Here is a 21,000-nt window from a genome sequence, read left to right as displayed (position 1 = left end):
ATATTTTAGAAAAGACAATATATATTTATTACAAATAACTAACTTAATTTCTTTTCTTAATCTCTTCAAATTAGTTAACTGTTTTTATAATTAGGACCGGAGGTAGTATTTATTAACAATTATAAATAACGTGACATACTATCAACTCTAAAATATCTTTTCGACTTCTTCGAGAATAATTGTAAATACATGTGAGACAAATAAATTCTTTGAACCTAACTTTGTCCAAGTTCAAGTGAACGAGGATTTTTTAAAAATAAGAAAAGACAAGTAATCCTAATGAGCAATATGAAAACAATGGATTTAAAGGTAGTTAAATTTATATTCAATTTATTTTATTGAGTGTTCTGATACACATGAAAAAGTAACAATCATTTGGAAAAAATTTTAAAAAAAATTTCCCAAAGTCATAGTCATATTTACATAATTAAAACGATGATTAGCTGACCATTAATTAATTCTCTTTATAATATTTTATAGCCAAAAACAAAACAAAAAATAAAAGTAAGTTTCCAAGTTCTATGAATCTAGTAGACATTAAAATTTTCCAACATTGTACTAATTGGAAACGTGAAAGTGAAGATGTGCCTCCACTTAATTATGTTGTTGTGAGTTGTGGGTGAGTTGTGGGTCTTTTTTTGGGTCAAAAAGTTGTGACTTTTATTTTTTGAGTTGTGACTTTGAGTTGAAGAAACACGGCACCCAACATATGTCCTTGGACTTGGACCTAACCAACGTTCCAAAGTCAGAGTACATAGATTTGAATTTTTAAATATGTTAATTAAAATATTATAAACACTTCAATTATTTGTTGGCCTTCAAGAATTAAATTATTTTGAAGATTAAAGTTATCATCAATTTAAATTATTCTTTAAGTGTTAAGAAAATTATTATTCATTCCTTTTATAAGATACACATCACTAAAATAACTTTATAAAAAAAATACAACTTATTTTTTAAAAAAAAAAAGTACCCAAAGAGTAAGTGACTAAGTAGATAATTAATGCAGTAAAACTAAATAATAATTAATGAGTCAAAAATAAAAGAATAATATTAAGAGTTTCAAACATGTTATTAACATCACATATGAATAGAAACATGTCTATATATAGAATCGAGAGGAGCATAAATTTTACAGAATTGTAGTTTAAATCACTTTGATAATAACTTTCCTAAATCTAATATTAAAATATTATCCTGAAATATTTGTAATTTAAAGTATTTTCAATATGAATTTAATGAAGTTTGAGTCACTTTCATTAATAAATGTAAATTACATACACTTTTTCAGATTTTATTGAAATCACAAGAACTTTTTTTCTATTTAAATAAAAATGAAAATGACATCCAATTATTTTTTTGAAAATAATAGAAAGTGGTTTTATAATTTAAATATATAGGCATGTAAGATTTGAATTTGACCAACGCACAATGCAATACATTCTAAGTTTCCACGTAGATACTCATTAATTTCAGTGAGTGCACAAAGCACTTTGTTAATCACATGGACTTATTATTTTCAACACAAAACAAAAAGTTTAATCGAGCACTCCATTGAAAATTGAAGACGTGAAACACCCACTTATTTGGTCAATATTCTCATAAGCTTCCACGTAATTTAGCTAATCATCAAATCTCAATTGACTATTGTAATTGGACAAAGCACTTAATTCAAATTATATATATTTTTAAAAATAAAGTTCAAAAGAATTTGATAACTAATCTTTAAAATCTTATAACCCATTCACACCAAGCGTTTCTTTAGGTTTTGGTTTAAAATTAAAAAAAAAGAAGAAGAAGCAGAAAGTCTCCTTAAGTATTACTTCAAACATGAGGTTGTGAGTTCAAAGTCCCTGTAAATTATACTAACTCTAGTTTTTAATATAAGAATTACTTAACTAATTTAAGTAGATTAAAAAAATTAGTTAAATTAGTTATTTGTAATAAAAAAAAGTGTTGTATTTCCTAAATACTCTTACTAATCATGTGTATTAGCTAGAACTAGAGTCGAGAAAACAGGCTGAACCCATCGGTCGATTCATTTAAGCCTGTTTAAGTCGAGGGTCGAGCTTGTATTTTAGAGCCTTGAAAGGAAAGTTGGGCTTAAAATGGCCAGTCCTGGAGGACCGAAAAATAACCGGACCAGCCTGTTTAAACCCGCCAACTATTTTTTAAAAAAATTTCCATATTTTTTCTCAACTTAAAAAAGAAAACTCTAATATTTTACACATAACACACTATTAGTTTTACTCACTCCAGCAGCTCACATAGACAACATTCACGAAAAAAAAAAGAATCATTATAATTGTTGGAAAAATAAAAAAAAAAAAGGTGAAAATTACAAAATTTAAAACTAGGTATATTCACAAAAATGTGTTGCTATTTATAAGCTATCAAAACCTGTTAAAATATAGTATGTCTAATTTTTACTGTCTTTATTTGTCATTCTCTCATATTTTTTATGCTTGAAATAGAATTAATTAAAGAATCTTTTGAATTAAAGTAAAGACCTATATTATTTTTATAGTTAGAAATGAATTTAGAACGAGGGACGATGGGATTTTTTCTTTTTTGCCAGTAGGACGAATGATTATGCTTTATGTATATTATATTTGTTAGAGTTACACTTTTTTGTTAATTATTTATAATTAAACCAGATCATCCATATTGTAATTATTTGTTGAATTTAGTGCTTATTTAGTTGTTTATGTCTCTTCCATTTAGTTTGTTTATTCAATAGACTCTATTATACTGTGATAGATGTTTAGACATAATGATATTTATGTTTGTGACTTAATTTTATTTATATCTATACCTTTTATTAGTAATTTTTATCATTTCATTTTTATTACTTTGATAAAATATTAAAAAAACTATATTTTAGTTTAATGGGCCAAAAAGCTCGTAGGCTAGCCCAAGCACGTCATCTCACGAGTTAGGCTTGAAAATATTGGTCATTTTTTGGTCAGCCCGTTTAGGCCCAAGCCCGTCACGGACTGGTCCTGCAGGGCCAGACCGGCCCATTTTTCTAGTGTTAACTAGAACTAACATTTAATAAAATCTTTAATGTGTGTAACTATTACAAGAACTATTTTTCAAAAAAAATATGAGAGATAAAATATATTAGAGTCTTATATTAGAGACCAAATTAAATGTCAAACTAGCACTTATATTAAGAACATGAAGTAATACGATAACACATGAATTATCAAAAAAAAAAAAAAACAAAGCTTGACAACTAACTGTATGGACCAGCATAAATTTTACCATTCAAAGAGTGTTTATGAATTACCCATTAATAACGTAAGAAAAAAAATTCAAAATTATGCACAAAATCTAAGTAACATCCTTACTAACTAGATCAACTTTTAATTAGTTAGAGATATTTTGACCAAAAAATAATTAGCTAGAGATATAAAATTTTTTAATAAACATTGTTCTTGTAGATATTCTAGAGAAAATTTGAAATAGACATTAAAATTTTAATAAACACCCACTTTTACTTGGTCAATATTATTCACACATGGAGATACAGATAGAGACACACTTGACACTTATGATTATTGTTATGGAAAATGACAGTTAGGGTGTGGAATTTGGAGAAGTGAACCAAAAATATGGTTTGAACTGAACACATTGAATCTATGTGTTATTTTGATTTGATGGGCTGCCTTGTCTTTTAGGGTTTTGAAATTATTAGCGAATACACTGCCTCCTCATGTCAATAAATATTTGAATCCATGTGTTATTTTGATTTGATGGGCTGCCTTGTCTTTTAGGGTTTTGAAATTGATAGTGAATACACTGCCTCCTCATATCAATAAATATATAATATACACAAATTTATGGAATTTATAGCTTCTCCAATTTAATTTAGAATATTTGATTTATAATAAACTTGGAAAATGATAACCAACAACTCAATTATCAATTTGATCCCATTTGAGGACTACAAAAGACTAAGCTATCTTGGGATCAAATTTATAATTTATATTTATCCAATATTTAATATAAGAATTATTTAATTAATTTGAATATATTAAGAAAAATAAATAAATTATTTAATTTTAACATATATAAAGTAATTTTTCTTAAAATATTTTTCTGTAACATTATGTCAAATATCAGTTTGTAAGTTAAATAAATTAGTTTTAAAATGATAAATATGAGAGATAAAATTAATTTAGATGTTATATTTGGAATCAAAATCAATTTCTTAATTAATTCTTATATTTAGAACTAAAAAGAATATATAATCACATTTTCAAGACTTTATCACCATAAGAGAATTCATCAAGACTTGTAAGATAATTTAAATACTTTTTGGGTGAGTTTGATCTGGTGAAGCTATTAGCTATTAGAGTTAAAGCAAGTGTCATGACTCAAAGCATTTACAAATATATTAATATACTATTGTTCACCAACAACATTGGTAATAGAATTTAAACTCATATTCCTGTAAAATACAGATAAAACTTAATTAAATGTTTTTTATCAACAATAAAAATATTTATAACCCACATGTGAAATTAGATATCGTATTTGAAGCTTACATAGCATGACAGGCATTATTCACTAGATAATGCGATTTAATAAAAAGGAGCCAATAATTAATGACATTTCTATTACTAACTCAATATAGGGCCTGTTTGGATGCCCCTCAAAACTATGGTTTGGGAAGCAAAACCATGGTTTGAGTGGAATGTCACCCAAACAGCATCAATTTTAAAGAAATAATTTGAAATTATGGTTTGGGCCAAAACCATGGGTTTAGAACCCAAAACTATGGTTTCAGGAGAAGTTAATCCATTCTGCCTCTGACTCAAATTGAAAAGTATAATTGTGCCTGTCAAAGTAGATCTCAACAATAATATGACTTTAACATCAATCAATTATTTTTTTATAAACATATTTAATTTTATATCTTATAAATATATATACACATATTAATTATTTATTAATTACATTATCTTATGCATTATTAATTATGTTGGTAAAAATATATTATTAATAATTTTATTCCTTCAAATTAAAATATATCATAAAATTTATCTTTTATGTAATTATCATATTAACTTATGCCTTTTTTAGTAATTTGTATATATAAAAAGTGTTTCTGATAACAACTATCCAAATGCTCTCACTTCTCAGAATCATTTTTTCACAAAATCTATTCTCCAGAAACTATTTTTCAAACTATAGTTTGGTTTTATCTAAACACCCCCTCAATAGAAGCCTCCTGAAAGGCTTATATTGACCATTTTGAAATGTTAATCTTTGTTAACTACAACCACTTTTATTAACAAAGAATGTGTTGTAGCATAAAGGGTTAAGGCGGACCACTCTTGAAGTATTTGGTTAGCTGTGTCCTTAAATTGTATTTTTACACATTTAGCATCCTAAAATATCTTTTTATGTGCGTTTAGTATTTTAAATTATTTTTTAATACATCTAACAATTTAAATTGTTAAGTGTGAAATTACACTAAAAAATATTTTATGATATTAGACGCACTTAAAAAATATTTTGAAATATTAGATACACTATAAAATACTCTAAGATAATATATGTTCTTAAAAAAAATATCTTAGAGTACTGGATGCATTTTCATCCTAGAATAAATGCTAAACAATAAATTTATTTTTTTAAAATATCGATTGGAACAATGTAGAAAGAACTAAGGATGGATTTGGATGCTCTTGGGTGAGAACACAAAGTAATGATAATTTGGCAAACTCCAAATGGACCCCTTCCATCTAATGAAATGGCAGACACATATTAATCTTTTCACCACCTCCCAACATCACCAACTAATTATTTATTTACAAATATTCATTCGTTCCTTAGTGGTTTAATGTAATACTTTTCCCCACCCAAGTTTTGACCAGAATCTGCTATGATTAATTAATTAATAAATTAATTATCCAAAAGTTTGCTTAGAAAAAATTGACAATAATAAAATATATACATGTTAATTATAATACAAAGCTAGCTAAGCTTTCCAATTTCTTTTGGTTTTCCTCACTTGGGAATGGGGGCCTCCTCTGAGTGAGGACTACGCTGGATAAACATATTTTCATAATAAAGGTTGTACAAACCAATACTATATTAGAGTAAGTTAATTATATTTAAGCATTTTAAATAATAAACCAAGATCATTATTTAAAAAAAAATTCATATACACACCCTTTATTTGAAAGTTATAAATTTTAGGTTATTTGAGTAGAAGTAAAAAAAAATTGTTTAAGAAATATGGGCATTTATTTGGACAAACATTATAAGAAATTAACCTTTTCTGTTAGACTAAACTTTATTAATATCAACAAGGATTTTTATATGGGTAACATCATTTAAATACGTGCTCTTGCTATGGATAACTTGGGCCTTACCTAAAGTCTAAATACAAAAAGCCCTTTAATTAAAACAAGTTTAGTGGATATTTACCAAAATACCCTTAGTTTTGCCGGGGCCTCCCATGGTCATTGGTCATTACTGGAGTTCGTGGCCGGAGCTGCTGTGAAAGGGCTTGAAAACCATTTTTTTTCAAAAAGAGGGCATTTGTATAATTGTATTTCAATTTCAGAATCTCAATTTACGTCGTTCATCAAAACATGCTAAACTTATTACTTGTTACATGAAAGTTATTAATAAAAGATAAAACATAATTAATGCTTATACAAAAGTTATTAATGGCCTGCAGTCAGTAATCTTATTGCTAAATGAAATTTGTTAATAACTAATCAAATACAATCAACACTTATATAGAAATTGTGAGTGGGTTGTAGTGGTAGTCAACGTATATATTACTTGCATTACTTAAATAGTAAAACATTTGTGAATTAATGGTCATGCTTAATTTTAAGATATATAAGTAATGGTGGGGTCAAATCCCACCTCTGACGCTTTTTTAGTAGCTAGCTTGCTATTGGTTGTGGCGGGGCTATGGTACCGACGACCAGCCATCGACGAGATCTCTAGTGTCGGAAACTTGTGGTTTTATTTATTTAAATAAATGGAATGCCCTGCAATTATATTTAAATTTGAAAATCTTAATTTAAATTTTCTTTCCTTTTTCATCATTTCTAGCTCTCAACTTTTCTTTTTGTCATTTCATACTTTTAAACCCTTTTAATTATTATCATTTTTCCTTTTTCTTATATAGATTATAATTCTTATTATTTGATTATTTATGACTTTCCATTGTTTAACATTCTCCATGAAGTCTAGTGTCCTTGAGAATCTTTTGTACTACCTAGATATTGTTCAATTTTGTGTCAGTACAACTTAGGTGTTTGGTGGGGTTGGCCCGCGTGGAAAGGAATAAGAGCTTACATTTTTATTTTGCTCGGATCTAGCGTACAGAACTCTTTTAATACTTTATAAAAAAAATTAAAAGTTTTAGTTAATTTAATTAATGACATTAAAATTATAAAAAAATTGCATTTTTTTTTCATGGGATGCTCAAGAAAAATGGTGACTTGAAGTACAAATAAATGACAATGTAGAGTTTGTTTGGATTGACTTATAAGTAGCTTTTCAAACACGATTTACAGAATACGAGATAAGCATGTGAGGAAAGTTTTTCTTGCTTATGTGAATCTGCTTAAAAGCCTATTTTGAACAGAGCTCCAAGCAAGCCCGCGGTAGTACACAAATGTAGGCGTGATTAGTCATAATTAATTAATGGCCATGGATTAAATAAAAAAGTAAAAAGGATAAAAGAGGATTAATCAAAATTAAATTTGAAGATGATGAATATGGCTGAGATGAGACAAGGAGGGAGACAATGATAAGAGAGGATAATAAAAGTTGGGATAAAAGGAGATATGATAAGTTTAATTATTATTATATATACATAATAATCATCCCATGGATTTGATTAATTTGAACATCCTAAATCAACTTTAGCCTGTGCCCTACCAACCCTTCTCATTACTCAATGCAATACCAATAATTATTAGGGTTGAGACACTAATTAATCAAGATTATAATTTAATATTTTCTCTCTTCCTTGGAGGCCACCTGTTGTATTTTGATTTTGCCATGTTATTAACAATAGAGAAATCATACATGTCAAGTCAACCTGCAATTTTTCCGGCCAACCAATAGAATTTCTTGAATGGTGCTGACGTGGCATTTATGGTCTTATTGTGTTATAATTAAAATGATTTAAGTAACTAGATTATGATAATTATGGACAAAAAAAACTAGATTATGATAATTATTGAAAGACAAAAATATCACTTCCTGACAAAAGAACATTCGAGTTATTTACATGTGGATTAATCTGTATGTTTGTACGCATTAATATCTAGGGTGAAGGTGAATTTTCACTTATGAGAGTTGAGCACATAAAAGCTTTTTTAAATTTAAATTTATCTTAAAAATTTAAAATCATAATAATTTTGTCTCCCATTATTAAAATTTTAATAGTTAATGAACGTTAGCTTTTTAATAGTGTGAAAAAAAAATTGCTACAATTTTAAAATTTGGAGTAAATTTGTATCCAAAAAAACTTTTAAGTATCCAAGACAAATAAATGAAAACTTTGGAAGCAGATTTGCAATTTAACCCTAAATATTTGTCTTATTTATAAGCATGTGCAAATTTCTCAAGGGACAATGACCAAAAAAAAAAGAGCTGAAATTTTGTAAATACTAAATAAGGAATGTCAACAAAAATTTGTTGTCATTTGCAAATTTAGACTTGTTAATACCAAATAAAATTACGTTACCAAACCTGATTTGAGATTTATAATTTCTAGCTTCTTTTTTTGTCATTCTCCTATTTTTTAAAAACTAAAAGTTCGTCAATGTCTGCTATGCTCTGAAGAATAATATTGAGTTATATTTTAAAATATTAATCATTTCAATATCATTTGTTTAATACTTGTCATGTATTATGTAAAACAATACATATAAAAATGTTGGTCTAAATGATATAATTATAGCTTTTATGGGAAATTTCTTAAAATGCATCTTTTGGAAAAACATATACATGTTCAAAATAAAAAAATATATTATAATTTGAATATCCTATAAAATTACAATATACTGTTAAATAAAATACTAATAAGTGATGGTTAAAAGCAAATGAAACCGGATATCTCGTAATTGAACTTGCGTGTTTGAACGTTATGTATAAAATAAACTACTATGAGTTGACGGACTTGGATCCTCTCCACTACCTTCCCATCCTCTTCTCTCCACTACCCTTCTTTTTTCTTCACAACCATTGGATCAAAATCCAATAGTTCAGATTTAACATCTTATAAAATAATATTATTAAAAAAATTTAAACTGTTAAAATCTGGTCTGAACAATTTACAATTGTAATAAAAAAAATTAAAAAAATTTGCTTTATAATAACAGTCTGTAGTTATAACTGTTCAGATTAGATTTTAACAGTTTAAATTTATTTATCTATTTTTTATCATAATATTTATTTTATAAAATGTTATAACATATTAATCTGACCGTTGGAGTTTTGATCCAATGGTTGTGAAAGAGAAAAGGAGGGTAGTGGAGGGAAAAGGATGAGAAGAGTAGTGGAGAGAATCCAATTCCTGAGTTGACAACAAGTTGTTGTGATAACATTTTTCGTCTTGTTTGGATAGTGTTTTGAATTTGAATTCAGTATTAGTATATTTGTGAGTATTTAAATTGTCTTGTTTAATCAATAAAAGTTAGGTTTAGTAAAAATGACTACAAACTAAAATTTGAATTTCTTGCTAAAAAAAAAGTCCACATTTAGTACCTAACAATATTCTGAATAGAAATACATCTACTAGGAGGATATCTATATGTAGCAAAAAAAAAAAATTTGTCTTGTTTATGAGCATGAAAAATAAAGTATATTAAAATTTTATATTTATAACTAAATTCGATCTCAACTAATTCTTATATAAGAAATTAAATCACTAGTTAATTATACTAAAAATTTCTTATATGGTAAACAATAAAAAAAAAATCGCATTTCTTTTCACCATAACTTACTAAATGTTATCTCTATGGTGGTAACAAATGGCTTTCTTCTAGAAATCTATCAGAGTTAATTATAATTAAGGATTAGGTTTTTCACCACAACACACACAGAAGACTTGTTCACATATTTTCACACTACTTTTACTCCCCACACACACACTGACACACAGACACACACACGCAGACAGACTCAGTCACACACATCATTGTGTAGTGTATTGTATTGTGTAGAGACAATTATGGGAATCTCCAATTCCATTTTTGTGTGTGTGTGTGTGTGTGAGAGAGAGAGAGAGAGAGAGAGAGAGAGAGAGAGAGAGAGAATATGCTGATTAGGACATATGAATAGAACATACGAGGCCCCATATATGGGGTTGTCGGTGCTGCTGCAATGATTATGCCATTTTTTAATACTTTTGTGGATTCTGTGTTTGTATGTTTACTTCTAATTCTAATTATAATACCCAAAAAAAAGGTGAGTTCATCACTCTCCCCAAAAGGAAGCCGTCAAATTCCATTAAGCCACACAAGGTGGTAAAACCTGTTGTTCTTTTCACTATTTAATTCATATAGGTTATTATATGCCCTATCATTTGAAACCCTAGCTCACCCATTTCACAAAAAAAGCTTACATATGTGTACATGTATGCATGCCATATGTGGATGTACATCCAATCTAAATCTTGTACTATGGAAAGGTTTGGTATTATTCTGTTTAAAATCTCAACCATTTACAATGCAAATGTTTTCAAAAATCATATGTGATTTGATTAATATGGAACAAGTCATGTTGAATCACATGAATGTCAATCTTTCTTGGTGACAATTTTCTCTATATACAAGACCTAAATTTTGGAATTTGGATAAAAGAAAACAGTTCCAAACCACTTGAACTAACTGCAAACTATCTCCTATTAAAACTCTCTTAATAAGTGTAATTAATAGATATAATTTGAAAAGTAAATAATTTGGAAGAAAAATTGGATTGAGGCTTGCATTTAGGATTAAACCCAATCCCTTCACTAACTCCTACATTTAGGAGGATCAGAGGAGTTTTTTTATTATAATGAAATAAGCAACTGACTCAGCCACATTGTTGTGGAATCTACCCACAATAGAAGGAAAGAGGGTGAGATATAGCTCATGAAGCTGCAAATTTCTCATAGGCCCCTATATGCAAGTTGCAAAGAAAAAAGTCCTAGTTGTACCTCGTTGATTTTCTACCACCGTCCAATGAAACAAGACGAAGTATTCAAAAGAGAATCACCCTATACTTGCACCATAGCTAGGAACTTTTCACTCACACAGTAGAAGTGCAGTAGCACTATTGATACTTTAAAAATACATCTTTATCGTATTTGACATATGAATTACATGGAATTAATACTTCAAGCTTAGTGCTATCCTAGGCAACCTTTTAAAATAAGTTATTTATAAACACAACAAATCTTGTTGCATAAAAACAATTTGTCATGAAGATTCTATCCTGCTACAGCACGATCTGACATAGAGAGAGAGAGAGAGAGAGAGATAAAATGAGAGTGGAACTTGCATGTCAAGGTTGATTTATACATAATCCAGTGCTACCTTGTGCAGGTAGCATATGGTCCCATGTGAGAGATAAACGAAAACATAAACGAGAATCACTAAAAACATGTAAGTTTGGGAATTCAGGATTCTGCATAAGAACGAATTCTGGCGGCAATGCTACACCATTATGCAGCACTCCTGCTCTAAAACCAGAGTTCTATCTAATATGAGTCTAACACTAAATCAAAATCAGATACAACACTGCACAATATGAAATTGCATGCACCATATTTTGTGGCAGTATATGGATCTTGTCATGCCTATATCCATCTCAGTATCAATTAATCGTATCACAGATGACCAACTTACATGATCTCTTAAATACATCCTTCTAAACTAACGAGAGAGAGGGGGGGGGGGAGAGAGAGAAAGGTAGAGCTCACCTCTGTAAAACTTGTATATGGTTAGATTTAGAGATGCTCATCTCTTTATTTCTTTAATTCAATCCTTACTTCAAAAGATCCAAGCTCTGTGATTGACATTTCTTTTTCTTCCTATTCTTTCTTGCCTTCAAGAGTGGCCCCAAAAGAGAGGACCCCACAGGCTAACCATGTCCGAAGCTGGAGTGCCAAAGAAGCACACACGAACCAAATCACGTGTCTCGTGGACCAACACATACCCCACCGGTTCCATCTCTCCTCGGGAACTCCATTGTCCTTCTCATCCAATCTTAAAGCAGGATACGCGATGTTTACATTCTGACAGCTACAGATTCCTTAGGCAACAGTCTCCTAAACGTACGTGTAAGGTAGATGCGGAAATATACGCACAGTTTCATAAAATGAACTTTCTAAATTGGGAAAAAGGGCATCCTTAACTGTGAAACATGTCTGTCGTTGATGGAAAGATTGAATAGTGGTTGCAACTGTTTGGAAAAAGTGCAAAGATTTTGTGAGATCTCTCTTTGTTTCAACTTTCCCGCTTCAACTTGGATTATACATGATAGCTTTGGCGTCCCTTTTGAACAAACCCCGAACCAGAAAGAAAAATCCTTAAAACTCTTCCTCCCAAGTAAGCGGTCTACATACGTATTGATGATAATGGGTTGACTCAGCCACCCCCAACTTGTTTAAATTCTGGCCCAACCCTTCAATTCCTTCGCTCTCTATCACTTCCCTCCTTTTGTTCTTGCTCACAGAGAAACAACAAAAGCCTTCATACATGATTCGACTTTTTCTGCCTTCAACTACCCTCATATCCTTCAACAGGAAAATGAGACCCCCCACAACTTGGTCTAGTTAGGGAACACAACATTCTGTTCCTTAAAGGCTTCATGATCCTGTTTTTCAGTTTCATAACAATCCGACTTAACTTCTGTGTTTCCAGTATCCCCTATTCATTAAAATCACTTCCCCTGGAAGGTCACTTCAACTTTGATGATGTTAGCCATGCAGCCAGGGATTTTGGCAACAGGTACCAATATATCCAATGGGTGTTCTGCATCCGAAATCAGTATCTGATATTGCAACCATCATCAAGCATATCTGGCAGATGGGTCCTAGTTCCCAGCTTACAGTTGCAGCCAGAGGTCATGGCCACTCACTCCAGGGACAGGCACAAGCTCATGGAGGAGTTGTGATCAATATGGAATCGCTCAAGTCCCCTGAAATGCAGGTTTATACAGGAAATTCTCCGTATGTGGACGTCAATGGTGGCGAGCTGTGGATAAACATCCTGCGTGAGAGTCTAAAATATGGGTTAGCACCAAGATCTTGGACAGATTACTTGCATCTGACAGTTGGTGGTACCCTGTCTAATGCTGGAATCAGTGGGCAGGCATTTCGTCATGGTCCCCAAATAAGTAACGTTCAGCAGCTGGAGATAGTAACAGGTTTGTAACTTGGTGAGAAACCCATAAAGCTGATGAAACCAAGTTCAAAAGATAAACAAGAAGAAAAGTTTTGCAGCTAAAACAACTCAATTTTTGCCTTCTCTGAATTAATGATTCCTTAAAAACATAACTATGAGAAAGTACTTACATGCTGCGACTTGACCCGGGTGACATGGGAAAGTCTTAACCATGAGTAACTCTAAGGCTTTGAAAGTACAAAAATAGCATGATCTTTGAATTTTAAAAGATGATCAATGTATGTCTGCAGGAAAAGGGGAGGTGGTAAATTGTTCTGAGGAGCAGAATGGTGAACTCTTTCACGGTATACTTGGAGGGCTTGGTCAGTTTGGCATCATAACCAGGGCAAGAATAGTCCTCGAACCAGCACCTTCTAAGGTAAAGCGACAGAAATGATTCTCAGCCATAAAAAGGCATTTCGAGTTTATTGTGTTTTGAAACTACGATTAGTCACCGATAAACTTTCTATTTTGAGCAGGTCAAATGGATTAGATTGCTATACTCAGATTTCACAGCATTCACGAGAGATCAGGAGAAGTTAATATATTCAGAAGGCAAATTTGATTACATCGAAGGGTTTGTGATAATAAACGGAACTGGTCTGCTAAACAACTGGAGATCATCTTTCAAACCACAAGACCCAGTTCAAGCCAGTCAGTTCAAATCAGATGGAAGAACTCTCTTCTGCCTAGAATTGGCCAAATACTTCAATCTGGAAGACTCTGACGCAATAAATGAGGTGAGGCAAGCAATAGGTCAACACAAGGATCCGTATTATTGAAATATATACATCACCAATGCATGTAGTCATTAAATAAAAAATATTAAAACATGCATCAACTTTCTCTTACTATGTTTCTTTCGTATGCAGGAAGTTGAAGAGCATTTGTCCCACTTAAACTATATACCATCAACACTTTTTCTAACAGAAGTCACGTATGTTGATTTCTTAGACAGAGTTCATGTCTCTGAGGTCAAATTGCGGTCAAAAGGCTTGTGGGACGTTCACACCCGTGGCTCAATCTTTTCATACCCAAGAGCAAAATACACGACTTTGCTGAAGGCGTCTTTGGGAAGATCCTGACGGAAACAAGCAATGGTCCAATTCTTATCTACCCAGTAAACAAATCAAAGTAATGTTCCCTAAAACAAGCGATCTTCATTTCTCTACAAATATTTTAGCCTTCAACGTGTGACTAACGTATATTGCTGTTGGCAGGTGGGACAACAGAACTTCTGTAGTTATCCCTGACGAAGACACTTTCTACTTAGTGGCATTTCTGACCTCTGCAGTTCCTTCTTCCAATGGACCTGATGGCCTACAACATATTTTAACTCAAATAAAAGGATTCTAGAATACTGTGAAAGTGCCCGTCTTGGGGTAAAGCATATTTGCCCCACTACACTACACAGGAAGAATGGAGGGCCCACTTTGGTCCTCAGTGGGAAGCATTTCTGCAGAGAAAATCTGATTATGACCCATTGGCAATACTTGCTCCTGGCCAACGTATATTCAAAAAGCAATATCCTTCTATTGACGCGCAGCAATGTTAATTTGCTAGAGAAGCCGCCTTTGTATGCAGTGTAACACAGAAGGTAGAAGGGCTGACTGAGATCTGGTCAACAGAGGGGGCCAAATACTAAATGATTTAGATTTTAGGTAGTAGATTAAAGTAGACAATTTAGCGCTAGGAAGCATGTATATATCAATTTTGTAAACAAACCTCTTCTATTTATTTTTTTTCTAATCTAGTGTAGCCGGTTTTAATTTAAAGACTACAAGAAACTCCATGAAGGTTAAGATATACATCACGAAAGTGAGTTGGTCAACATATCATAGAATACAATACAGATAAGATTGAATTGAACTCTGACTTGTCAACATTACTCAAGCTAAGCTAAATGCTGGAAAACAACATTAAGATAGACAAGAATCAGAAAGGCGGTGGATATCAACTGTAAAAATCCATAATGTCAGTGTGCTAGAGCAATAAAGCAAAAATCACTTTAGCCCCTGTAGCAAGGATAAAATCGCACACCCATAATTCACTATTCCTACAGTGACCAATCACACAAGACAAATCGAAACAGAATCTCAGTTTTCTTTTTAACAGCTATTATGTTTGTGATTCTAATGCTTCAGATAGGCAGAATCATGTTTTGGTGTATGTGTTACTAATCACGTGAAAATAAAAACTCAGATAATAACCAATACATCATATCAGAAAACTGTTTATGCTTTGTCAAGAGAAGTAATAGGCCAAAATTCCGACTGTGAAAGCTTATCTCCGTGATCAATTTCAGTTTGTCTCTCATGTGCTTTATTTTATAAAAATATTGGGAATCATTTTATGTCTTTTAATTTTTATTTTCCTTCAGTTTTTGTATTTCTTCCCTTCAAACTAATAGTGGGGTATGCTTTTCCTTCCTTTGTTTTATAACTTTATGTTTGTTCAGCATCAGCTGAAAGGATAAGACCAATGAAGGAGAACTACAAAAAAGAACGTTTTACTGTTTCAAAGATTCTTGTCACTGTTTTTCAGAGGAGAATGGCATTCAGTAGCTTCTGGATCATTTCTATTGATCACTGCAATACCCATCACACAACGCGAGTTGCACCAAGACTCCAGAAAGTGGTGGTTCAGACAAATCACCTCTTGGCTCAGGTTTTGAAACCACTTAATAATCAGCTACATGCACGTAACTTTTGTTACCAATAATACCGCACAACTTTCCACATAGGTTATAGCAGAAAGCATGTAGAACATTTAATGTTGGATTTGAAAGCACTCAGCGAAGAGGTACACACCTGATTATACTTATTAAAATAATAAAGCAACTTATCAAAAAACATGAAGGACCTTTGCTTGGGAATACATTCTATAAAAGGTACCAACTACGTTCAGGCAAGACGTGCACGTAAATAAAGTTGAGATAAACGCAGAATAAGCCAATATTGTACATTGAAGGTCCACGCTCTCCATACGGTAGTAGAACAAGCCCAAGGATGAACTTAGCGGGATTCTTAAATATGAAAATAATTGCAGTCACCTTATGCAGCAAATACTTCCCCGCATACATTTATTGTCAATTATGGTGTAGATTTACTGATGACGGTAGATAAGCTATTGGAGATTCTGCATTATATCTTCTGATAAAAAGCAGTTTGTCAGCAAGTTCTCTTTTGGTGATGGATTAACTGAGACCGCATTAATCATTGTCCATGACAAGAAGAATTGAATGATCCAGGGCCATATGTTGCCCATATGGATGCCACTGCACAATGGAATTTAATGATAAAAGCAATGTAGCCTGACAGACTTCTGGGAATGATTTTGAAGTTGTTCTAATCAGAAAATTGGATGTAATGATTAGATGGTAACTTCATTGTGCTAGATTTGAAAGTCAATGTGGGATGTACTGAGTGCCTCTAAGATTTTTATTGATAGCAAAACTTCAATCAGGAAATTTGAAAGCAAATAAAAACCTCGGCCTAATGTTGCAGGCACCCCAGTCGAAGTGAACAGAAAAAGGTTCGCCCAAAACACTTCAAATGCATAGATTCTAATTGTAGCATGTAAACATGAGATATGCAAATTTTATGATGTAAATGACGAAATTCGGGTTGCACTAGCCTCCAAATATATTTTTAAAAGACTTCCGTTATGAGAGGACCATTTCATTTCTCATTGATATGCAGGGTTGACTCACCAGAAACGGTGCTCAGTTTTCATTTGAGTATAACATGAATTTTCACACGATAACCGGTAGCAATGCAGTCCAAGCTTATCAAATGAAAGAAGAATAACCAAATTTGATTAAGATTCTACACAAATCGTAATATTGAAAGCAGCAGGAAGCAGAACTAAAAAGAGTGTAGTTACTGAACCAAAATAATTCTCAATATATTTATGCCGTGGTATTATTATTCTATTATTGTTTTGAATAGCTATTAAGAAATCATCTTTTGATGGCAAAAGAAAAAGGAAATCATCTGCTAATGTATAAGGAATTGGAAAATTTGCATAAGCTAACATGCAATCCACCAATGTCACGAGGGCTTTAACCTTCACAGCCTCTTGTCCTGAAAAAACAGAGATCAGAAAAGGGAAGTAACTTGCAAAAGTGAAGTCACGCTGATGTATGGAAGAATGGAGCATGATGCATCCTATGGTCCTATGAGCGTAGACTCATCAAAAAATGCAACGCCATGAAGTGCTAACAAATCTCCTCACAGACAAACTGTGCATCAGAACTCAAGGGCTTTGACATGATTGCTGGCCTATTCTATTAAAAATCATTTGTTTTCCACAGGAAAAGAAACACATTTGCACTTCAAGACAAAGCAACCCAAGACTAATGAGCATGTATGAGCAATGCAATCTAAAGCTAATTGCAATTTACAAACATAACGTTGGTGAAATGAAACATAGAATTATGTTGCTCCTACGGCATATCCAAAAGTCAGGAATTGGTCAATTGTACTGATAAGAAAAATAAATTAGTCACGAATCAACTGTTAATTAAATTTTAGTACGGAAAAGAAAAAGGATGTAGTTACAACTGAAGGAAATAACTCGAAACCATGCAAAAATGGGGAACCAAGTTCGGAAGATTTAATCATCTGGTATGACAAATGATCTAAAGCAGAAGATAATGATCATTTAAGCTCTTACAAAACATCTTTCATTCAATAATGAAAGTCAAAACAAATAGAGCTTCCTTTCAGAAAATGCTGAACTGGAGGCGTATGCAATGGGGTTCTTCCATGTTAGAAGCAGGCAAATGTACACAAGTTCGTAACTAAGATGAGTTTCCCTATCAAGCATAGAATTGCTCTTGTAATTGTACATCAAACTTCAATAACCACATTTTTAATGGACAAGAAAAGTAGTATCACGAAGTGAGTTTTCCTGTATCATACACAATGTAGCTGAAGAGGTGCAGAGCAGGGGATGAAGCAATCGTGGCCTCACTCCCAAGTCTATGTATTACCATAATACGTCCAAATCAACCGTTTTCATCATTTTTTCTTGTGAATTGTGTGGAATGTGAAGCTTAAAAAGGAATTGTCCGGTCTGGTTTTCTTACGGCAGAAATTTTAAGAGCACTAGAGGCCCCCGTCTGACAGAGAGAGCTTGTTGCTTGGTATTACAGGAGATTACATCAACCACCATTTGATGACAAATTATAAAGAATCCCTCGTCGTCGTCGGTGACGACCAGCCAGCACCCACCGTCTGCACAAAGCCGGAGAGCCACCGCAATTCCAAATAATGCAACCTTCAGGCAAGTCCAGATACTAGTCGAATACTCCTAAAATTTTTTATTATATTTCTAAATTTTCTATAAAATTTATTAAATAAAATTTTCAAAATATGTAGTATTTAATATTAAAAATATTTTATTTATTTTAAAAAATAGTTTACACTTCAAAAATTAGAAAAACTGAAACAACCACTCCACTATAATCGTTTTTTTTGGGAATTTACTGCAGAAGTTGAGCTTCTAGAAAGCTAAGATAGCTATGTAAAACAAGCTAGCTCGTGCAATTAGTATAGAATGTTTGATCCAAACACACATACACATATATAAATATAATCTCAAGTTTAATTTATAAGTCAAGGTATTGGGCCTGTTTGGAATAGTTATAATTAGCTTTTCAATCGTGATTTACAGAATACAAGGTAAGTATATAAGAGAAGTTTTATCTCAACTAACATGTTTATAAATAATTCAATTGTGATAGCAAGCAGGGTCATTGTCAGTTAAGGGTAGAAACAGGCCAAACCTCACCCTTAATAGGCCCGGCCTGTGATGAGACCTATATTGGCTTGAACCTGACCTATAGCCTGTGAAAGGCTTTTTGTTCGACCTGAGCATGGCTTGTAATTAAGCCTAACCTGGCTTGTGGCCTGTTAAGAAACTTGCTTTTTTAACAAATTTCAAACACACATAAATCAATTCAAAATTACAATAATTCAACCCAATTTATCTAAAATACAAACAGAAAATATGAAATTATCAAATTAACACAATTTGTTTTTGCTAGTTGCTATAATTATAACAAACCATCAAACCGCAAAGCATTAAATCTTCAACACAATTTTTTCTTCTTGTTCAAATACCTAAGAATCTACATGGCTATTTCCCCCTAATTTTTATTCATATTTTTCCGTAACAAATTATTAAAATAAATATATGGGTAGGGCACGATGATACACCGAGAATACCATGGGAGGAGGTTTAATGTTTTTACATAATATATACATCAATAGCCAAATGGCCAAAAGAACAATAAAGAAAAAGAGCTTGTAAAAGAATGAGGACCTGAGAATAAATTGAGACTATTCTGTATGTATCAATTAAAACATAGGGATGCGCGTGCCAAAAATATAAGAGGCAAAAGAGCATTGGCCTGCTTGGACCAAAATCTTATTGGTCCAAACTAATAACTAATTATAAGTAAACCGAGCCCATTTACAATTTTAACATAAAAAAAAAAAAGATAACAGACTCAGGCTGCCTAACAGGCCTAATAGGTTTATTATCAGGCCTGAGCCTGATCTGATAAAGTAAATAGGCTTTTTATAGGCCTGAGTCTGTTCTTATATCTAATAGGCCAGGTCAGGCCATAAGCCGCCTAGCCTATTTCCATCCCTATTGTCAGCTCAGCAAGTTCCTATGTTGCGAAAGGGAGCTATGAATTTCAACTTGGGATAAGTCTGTTGCCTGAGTACTTAATAACAGGATTTGTGAAAAAAACAACAAATAACTGAAAATACTATTAAAAAATAATTAAAATTCTAAAATTTATTAATTTTGTTGAAAATTTAAAAAGTTTTTAATTTTATTTCTAAATATACATTCTTTTGCTTCTATTTTGAAACATATATAAATATTTAATAAGAATAAAAGAGAAAACTCATGATAAAAAGTAATGGCATACTTTTAGAGCTATTAATAAAGGTCGGCCCGACCGTAAGGGCTAATTTTTGAAGGGCCAACCTTTTAGAAGCTGTATATATTAAAATTATCATATTATTAAAACCTGGCCCTTGAACATATAAGCTTAGATTCAAAAGAGCTAGTCTTTTATGTTATTTTTTAAAATTTAAATTTGGGTTTAGAATCTAAAAGAGTTAGCCTTCTATATTATTTTTTAAAATTTAAATTCTTTTTATTTTGCCTTGAAATAAAAAATAAAAATAATTTTTTAAAATTTTTTATTCAAATTATAAATATAGTAAAATAAACTAATAATGTATAGAAAAAGACATTAAATACTCAAAAACTATTATCTAAGTTCAAAAAAACCAAAACCAAATAAAACAAGGAAGAAGAAAGATAAAAACCAAGCAGCTTAAGATTAACAAAATCAATATGATTATTATCTTTATATTCATTTCATTACTATCATCAAATTAATAATATTTGATTGTTCGTCACTACAAGTATACTCTTCTTTATTGATAAAAATATCAAGATTTGTTATCATCATCACTCTTGTCTAAAGTAAACTATACAACAGCTATGAGTACAAATGAAGAATATATTTGTTAGAATAAGAGAATTTATA

General features: G+C 31.5%; 1 pseudogene; it reads left to right on the top strand.

Moving 5' to 3' along the window:
* Window positions 1-12,123: 12,123 nt before the first annotated feature.
* On the top strand, window positions 12,124-18,698 carry LOC114719302 (cytokinin dehydrogenase 6-like; annotated as a pseudogene).
* The last annotated feature ends 2,302 nt before the right edge of the window (window positions 18,699-21,000 follow it).

Source organism: Neltuma alba, unplaced genomic scaffold (assembly GCF_004799145.2).
Source record: "Neltuma alba isolate B1F8T4 unplaced genomic scaffold, ASM479914v2 tig00011902_pilon, whole genome shotgun sequence".
Classification (NCBI taxonomy): Eukaryota; Viridiplantae; Streptophyta; class Magnoliopsida; order Fabales; family Fabaceae; genus Neltuma; species Neltuma alba.
This window is presented reverse-complemented; position numbering and strand designations above follow the sequence as displayed.